This window comes from Raphanus sativus, unplaced genomic scaffold, assembly GCF_000801105.2.
Source record: "Raphanus sativus cultivar WK10039 unplaced genomic scaffold, ASM80110v3 Scaffold3917, whole genome shotgun sequence".
NCBI lineage: Eukaryota > Viridiplantae > Streptophyta > Magnoliopsida > Brassicales > Brassicaceae > Raphanus > Raphanus sativus.
This window is the reverse complement of record NW_026619221.1, coordinates 1-6858: the sequence shown is the minus strand read 5'-3', so window position 1 is coordinate 6858 and position 6858 is coordinate 1. Positions and strand designations below refer to the sequence as shown.

The 6858-nt window shown below is 36.5% G+C and overlaps 2 long non-coding RNA genes across 3 annotated transcripts; both read left to right on the top strand.

Annotated features, from left to right (window-relative positions):
• Window positions 1–2800: 2800 nt before the first annotated feature.
• On the top strand, window positions 2801–4334 carry LOC130507024 (uncharacterized). Its single transcript, XR_008942189.1, has 4 exons — window positions 2801–2860; window positions 3005–3402; window positions 3722–4021; window positions 4102–4334. It is a non-coding gene; the product is annotated as an uncharacterized LOC130507024 (long non-coding RNA).
• A 1321-nt stretch (window positions 4335–5655) lies between these two features.
• On the top strand, window positions 5656–6426 carry LOC108836059 (uncharacterized). Of its 2 annotated transcripts, none has more exons than XR_001947057.2 (2): window positions 5656–5889; window positions 6011–6426. It is a non-coding gene; the product is annotated as an uncharacterized LOC108836059 (long non-coding RNA). The 2 variants fall into 2 exon arrangements; XR_001947058.2 differs by having other exon boundaries at window positions 5656–5921.
• The last annotated feature ends 432 nt before the right edge of the window (window positions 6427–6858 follow it).

The following is a 6858-nucleotide window of genomic DNA, read 5'->3' as shown; positions in this document are numbered from 1 at the left end:
ATGATTCTCTGTCTATGGATCTTCGTTCTCTGCTTGTTTGTCAAATTTGTGCAGGGTTCCTACAGAGATGTGAAGACACCAACCTTGTACTGAACTGGGAGAAGTGCCACTTCATGGTCAAGGAAGGGATTGTGCTTGGGCACAAGATTTCAGAGAAGGGGATTGAAGTGGACAAGGCTAAGATTGAGGTTATGGTTAGCTTGCCTCCACCTAAGACAGTGAAAGATATCAGAAGTTTTCTTGGACATGCTGGTTTCTACAGGAGGTTCATCAAAGACTTCTCCATGATCACTAGACCATTGACAAGGTTGCTTTGTAAGGAAGCCACTTTCAGCTTTAAAGTAGAGTGTCTTGAGGCCTTCAAAAAGCTGAAAAATGAACTCATCAGTGCCCCCCATAGTCCAACCACCTGATTGGGATTTCTCCCCTTTGAGATCATGTGTGATGCCAGTGATTATGCTGTGGGAGATGTACTAGGGCAGAAGAAGAATGGGAAAACTCATGTGATCTACTATGCAAGCCAGACCATGAATGAAGCTCAAATGAGGTTATGCCACCACATAGAAGGAAATGCTAGCCATTGTCTTTGCCTTTGAGAAGTTCAGAAGCTACTTGGTGGGATCTAAGGTTATCGCCTACACTGATCATGCTGCTTTTGAGACATCTTCTAGCCAAAAAGATGCAAAACCAAGACTTTTGAGGTGGATCCTATTGCTTCAGGAGTTTGATTTGGAGATCAGAGATAAGCCAGGAGTTGAGAAATGGTGTAGCTGATCACTTGTCCATGCCTGAAAGGTGGAGTGTGGGAGTACCTATTGATGAGGGACTTCCAGAGGAGCAAATCATGGCTATTGGAGCAGTGATGGCAGTTTGTGACACTGGTAGAAAGCTTGAGGAAGTGAAGGCAACTGAAGAGAAGGAACCTTGGTATGCTGATTTGGTGAACTACCTAGCCACAGGAAAAAACCTTTGAATCTTGTGGGCTATGCCAAGAAGAAGTTCTACAAAGATGTGAAGAGGTACTACTGGGATGAGCCTTATCTCTACACTATCTGCAAGGATCAGCTGTATAGGAGAGTGGTTGCTAATGAAGAGATAGATGGGATCCTCACACAATGTCATGTATCATCCTATGGAGGCCACTTTGCTACTTTTAAGACTGTAGCAAAAGTGTTAACAAGCTGGAATGGTGGCCACAACATGTTCAAAGACACACAAGACTTTGTCTCCAAGTGTGATTCATGCCAAAGAAGAGGAAACACACCAAGAGGAATGAGATGCCTCAAAATCCTATCCTAGAAGTTGAGGTCTTTGATGTGTGGGGTATTGACTTTATGGGACGATTTCCTTCATCATATGGGAACAAGTACATCTTTGTGGCTGTTGACTATGTCTCAAAGTGGGTGGAAGCTATTGCTAGTCCCACCAATGATGCTAGAGTGGTGACCAAACATGTTCAAGAGTATTATCTCCAAGGTTTGGAGTTCCAAGAGTTGTGATCAGTGATGGGGGTTCTCACTTCATTAACAGCTGCTCGAAGGACTTCTAAGGAAGAATGGTGTGAAGCATAAGGTAGCAACTCCTTACCATCCTCAGACAAGTGGTCAAGTTGAGGTCTCTAACAGAGAGATCAAATCCATTCTGGAGAAGATTGTGGGGATCACGAGGAAAGATTGGTCCTAAATAAGCTTGATGATGCACTTTGGGCCTATAGGACAGCTTACAAGAACACCTTGGGCACCCACCTTTCAACCTTGTCTATGGGAAAGCCTGTCATCTGCCTGTAGAGCTTGAGTACAAGGTATTATGGGCAGTGAAAGTTGCTGAACTTCGACATCAAGAGTGCTAGGAGAAAAAAGACTTTTCCAGCTACATGAGCTTGATGAGATAAAGATGGATGCTTTTGAAAATCAAGGATCTACAAAAGAAAGACCAAAAGCCTTCCATAACAAGACATTCTGAAAAGAGAGTTCCGAGAGGGAGACCAAGTCCTTCTCTACAACTCTAGGCTGAAGTTGTTCCCAGGAAAGCTCAAGTCAAGATGGTCCGGTCCATTCAAGGTCAAAGAAAATCAGACCTTATGGAGCAATAGTCTATGGAGTGCTGATGGAAGTTACTTCACAGTGAATGGGCAGAGGGTTAAGCTCTACATGGAGGATGCACCAGAGGAAGATGGAGTTTCAACTCCACTTTCTGATCCTCCCAGCCTAATCCAAAGGAGGTAAAGTCAAGCTAGCGACTCAAAACAAGCTCACTTGGGAGGAAGTCACTACAAGAAATATGGGTATCGGTAGCAGTTCGTTGTAGCACGAATTCACGAACTGCTACTAAAAATATCAAAATCAGAGTACAACTCTATCGTAGCATTAAAATCACGCTAGAAAAAAAATTCAATAAGCGGGAAGGTAAAAAATTACTATTATAGCTAAAAAAAATATTTCAGAGCCAAACACTTAGCCAAAATTTATTTTCCGCCACTGAAACTCTCGACATCTCCCTTTTTTTTCTTATTACTTTTTTTTTTATCAAACATCATCTCCCTTGTTCTTGGCACCATCACACCATGATTTGGAACCCTAATCGATCCCAGCTCCAGTGGGTGAAACGCCAATTTCATACCCACCAATTCTGGCTTCTTCAATCTCACATCTCTCCTCTGCCACATTTCATCACGAGAAATCAGACGGGTTCGATGCGACGAACTCAATGAAAGTTCAATGCAATCTCACATCTCTTCTCTTCTGTCTTTTGACGAGTCCTCCTCTCGCCATCCCGCCACTGCCACCACCACACACCATGGTTCGACCTCTTTCTCTCTGTCTATATGTTTGTAGCCCCGCCGTCTACATCTCCTCTCTGTGTACGTCTCTATGCATGAGACATAACTGCTTCCTTGTTGGGTTTCAAATTTCCGATCTGTCAAATATGATTCTCAGCCAAAAAGACTCCTCCTTTATCCTTTCTTCAATGATTAATGCTTGTGTGTGCTTTCGTTTTTCATCAGGTGTTGAAGCTTGAAAGATTGAAGATGGAGCTGGTTCTAGTGTGAAAGCTGCTGTCCGAACGATTCTGAATCAGGGTGGTTTGTACACGTCGAAGACCCTCCATACCTTCTCAAAGTAGTTCCTTTCACTCAACCCTTTACAGACCAAATCCTAAGAGTGCTGCTCATGTTCCTTTCACTCAACCCTTTCACGAGTCTCTCTTCATTCCTATCCCATCACCACAGTCATGTCGTAATCTCTCTCTCTCTCTCTCTCTTTCTCTCCAACTTTGATTGGTTTTGATTTCAGGTTCTTACTTGTGTTTGTTGATATTGTGAAAGAGATATGAAGAGGGTTAGAGAAGAGGTTTACGCCTAAGCTCAGACATGAGGACATACATTTCCTCTCGTGTTAAAATGTAAATCTATCTCTTAATCCTAATCTCTTGTTTTTCATATTCTGATTTTTTGTTGTTGTTGTTTGAAATCGAAGTTGTAGGCTGGTAGAATTAGCGAGTTTAGTTTGAGTTCCATTGAATTTTTGGTTAATGAAAGTGGAACCAATGAGTAGTATTGGTCAGTGATGAGAGAAACATAAAGCATCAAGGGAAATTGTATAAGCCTTCGGTTAGTAGTTCATGTGAACACTGCATTGACTGATATCCAGTTAATCACGTTCTGTTCTAGTTCTATGGCATATCATACATGAAGTTTGCTTATCTGTGATTTCCTTTTTAGTTTATGGGAAATGGTGCAGGAGGAGATCCGTGTTTCATCATTAAAAGGCTAAGACAAAGAAACATGTTTTACCCAGAAGATTGAAGTAGAGCTGTCTCGCTCTCTGTAACTTAATACTACTTATTATACTGTATTCTGTCGTCGAGAGAGCCCACCTAGGAAGAAGAATACAGTGTGTTTCCGGCGATGGAGAGGAGGAGGAAGAGGAGTGGTGTGGAGAGAATCGATGAAGCTGATGATTAGATGTATAATTGTAACAGTGAGAAGATTCACATTGATTATAGATTGAACGCTAAAAGGGTAAAGCTTTCTCCTTTGAGTCTTTTTGGTTGATTTTATACATTTTATCACAAGTGTGTTGAATGGTTTGTTTGGTGTAGGCTGAGAGATTGTCTTTGCCTGCTTCAATTGAGAGTTTGGTGTAGTCACTTGAGAAAGAGAAGCAGAGGAACGAGAAGCTTTATTTACTAGCATTGAGTTAGTTTAACTTTTTTTTTGGTTTTGTTTATGACTAGATTTGATGGTTATATGTTCCATTATGGAGTTCATGTGTTTCATTTATTGATTTTGTATGTTTTGAATCTTTAATGGAAAAGCATATGTTATTTTATGATTTACTTGTGTTTAAAAAATAAAGTATAAATTCTATTTATAAATTTAGGGATATATAATTTTAACAAAGTGACTAGTTGGATTTATTTTTAACCCCTAAACCCTAAATATAATCATAAAATATAAATTTGAAACTTTAAACTTTACATTTAAAATACAGTTCAATATAAAATATTAATGCAATCCAAATCCATCTAATACCCTAAATCTAATACTCTAAACCCTAAACTCAAACATAAATAATATCATAAATACTAAATAAAATTTCTGAATAAAATCTTTTCAGATTTTAAGTTATTTATTTACTGATAATAATTAATCTACTCATTAATATTTAACATCGGTTATGTAAATCTACTGATTTAAATGGTTAATGAAACTATATTTTATGTTATTTATTGTTAATGATATAATACAAAACTGTTTTTTAAAAATTGTTATTAATAAATAATATAAATAAGTAAAATCAATTATTTCAATCAATGAATATAGTAACATCATTTGTATTACTTTATTCAGTTATAACTATAGGGTTATAAACTATAGGGTTTAAACCCCTAAACATGAATTTTAAAACTTTAATATATATTTTCATAACATAGTTTTAATCTAAAACTTAAAATCAAAGTTTAATCATTTTAAAAAATCTAATATTTAATTTAAATTCTAAACATCAAAAACAAAATCTAAAATCTACACTCTAAACCCTAAACCCTAAACCCTAAGCCCTAACCCCATACCCTAAGCCCTAAACCCCATACCTCATATTGACATATAGCATATATCATAAAACATCAAATCTTAAATTTTATACAAATCATAATCCATATAAGATAAATATAGTACTCCAAACTATATATAAAATTTCAAATTATACATTTACAAAATAAATTAAACCACCAAATAATAACACAACAATATTCAAAATAAAAGAAATATTCTCATTTTAATTTTATTATTTTGATATTTTAATCAATCACACAACCAAAATATTCAAATAAAATTTCAGATTTTTAATTTTAAATTGTTATATCAGATTATTTAAAGTTTAGATAATTTTTATAATAGCTATAAGTAAATAGAAAGATAATTTGTACTGTTTTTTTTTGGAGCCATTGATTGATTTAAATCAAAGGCCCAAAATGACTCTTCTTCCTATCCTCGTCCTTTTCTCTGATTGGTTGATTTTGTCTATGGCGTGGATCAGCGTGTTTTGATCCTAAACCGTCAGATCAGCATTAATCCAATGGACTGTGTTTTTCTTCTACTTCCTTTTTTTCATTTTCTTTTCTTTTTTCTATTTCAGTCTAATCTCTCTGTCTCTTCTCCACTTCTCGGGGCCGACGAGATCGTCACCACCACCACTACTCCCTTCGATTTGTCGCACTATTCATCACCACTACAGTCACCGACGTGCTCGCCACTAACCACCACCACCGAGGCGCTCGTCACCACCACCACTCCGTCAAGAAACAAAGAGCGTCCTTTTTGAATCGAAAAGAGAGAAGGAAAGTGAGAAGATTTGAGATCTGAAGCCAGTCAACGAATCTATCAAGGTCTTTTCCTTACGAATCTGGATTTCTTCGTGGTCTCTCCCTCTCTTTCTCTGTGTTTTAATTTTGTTTTTTTGTTCTCATGTAATCAATTTTCTCTGTGTATTTGTTTTTGTGTTCTTAGTTAGAGAAGGTGGAGGAGGCTGACGAAAGCTTGATGGTGATGGTTTCAAGGTCAACATTGATGGCTGAGTGTGATGGTTTGCTATATGGAACTTGATGGAGGAGAAGGTACGGCAATGTCGGAGCTCTGTAGCGATGGAGATGGCGGTGACGACAAAGTACAACAACCACAAAAAGAAGAAGGAAGGCACGGTTTAGATTTAGGTTTTACATTTTTGGTAAATTAGGTTTTGGTTAATTAAGTTTGGTTTAATGTGTTTGAGTTAGCTTTTTGGTTTAATTTTTTTTTAGATTTAGTTTTTAAACCCGGTTTGGGTTAATTTGTAAACCAAAAAATTTGTAATCTGGTTTAATTTTTAAACCAAAATCAATTGTAAATCGAAATCATTTATAAACCGGTTTAATCTATATACAGTATTATCAGTTGTAAACCAATTTTAATATTAAACAAAATAAATCTCAAAATTAGTAATAATAATAATCAATTTATTTATATATATTTATATATTTTTTAATTTTAATTTTCATAGCACTGAAAATATGTCATTATAAATACAGTTATGACAAAATAAAAATGCCATAGAAATTAATGTAGTAGCGAAAATAAAGCGCTATTAAAATAGTTTAATATAATATACTATAAACGCTACAATATATCTATATTTATTAGCATACGAAATACGCTATGATAGGAGGGGGGTCTACCATAGCTGCGGCTGTCAGAGCGTTTACAAACGCTACCAAAACTCTACGATAGCGTTTTCATGTGCTACTAATACCGATATTTCTTGTAGTGCGATCCCATGTATACCTTTGTACATATTGCATTAGTACTTTCATTTTCTTTTT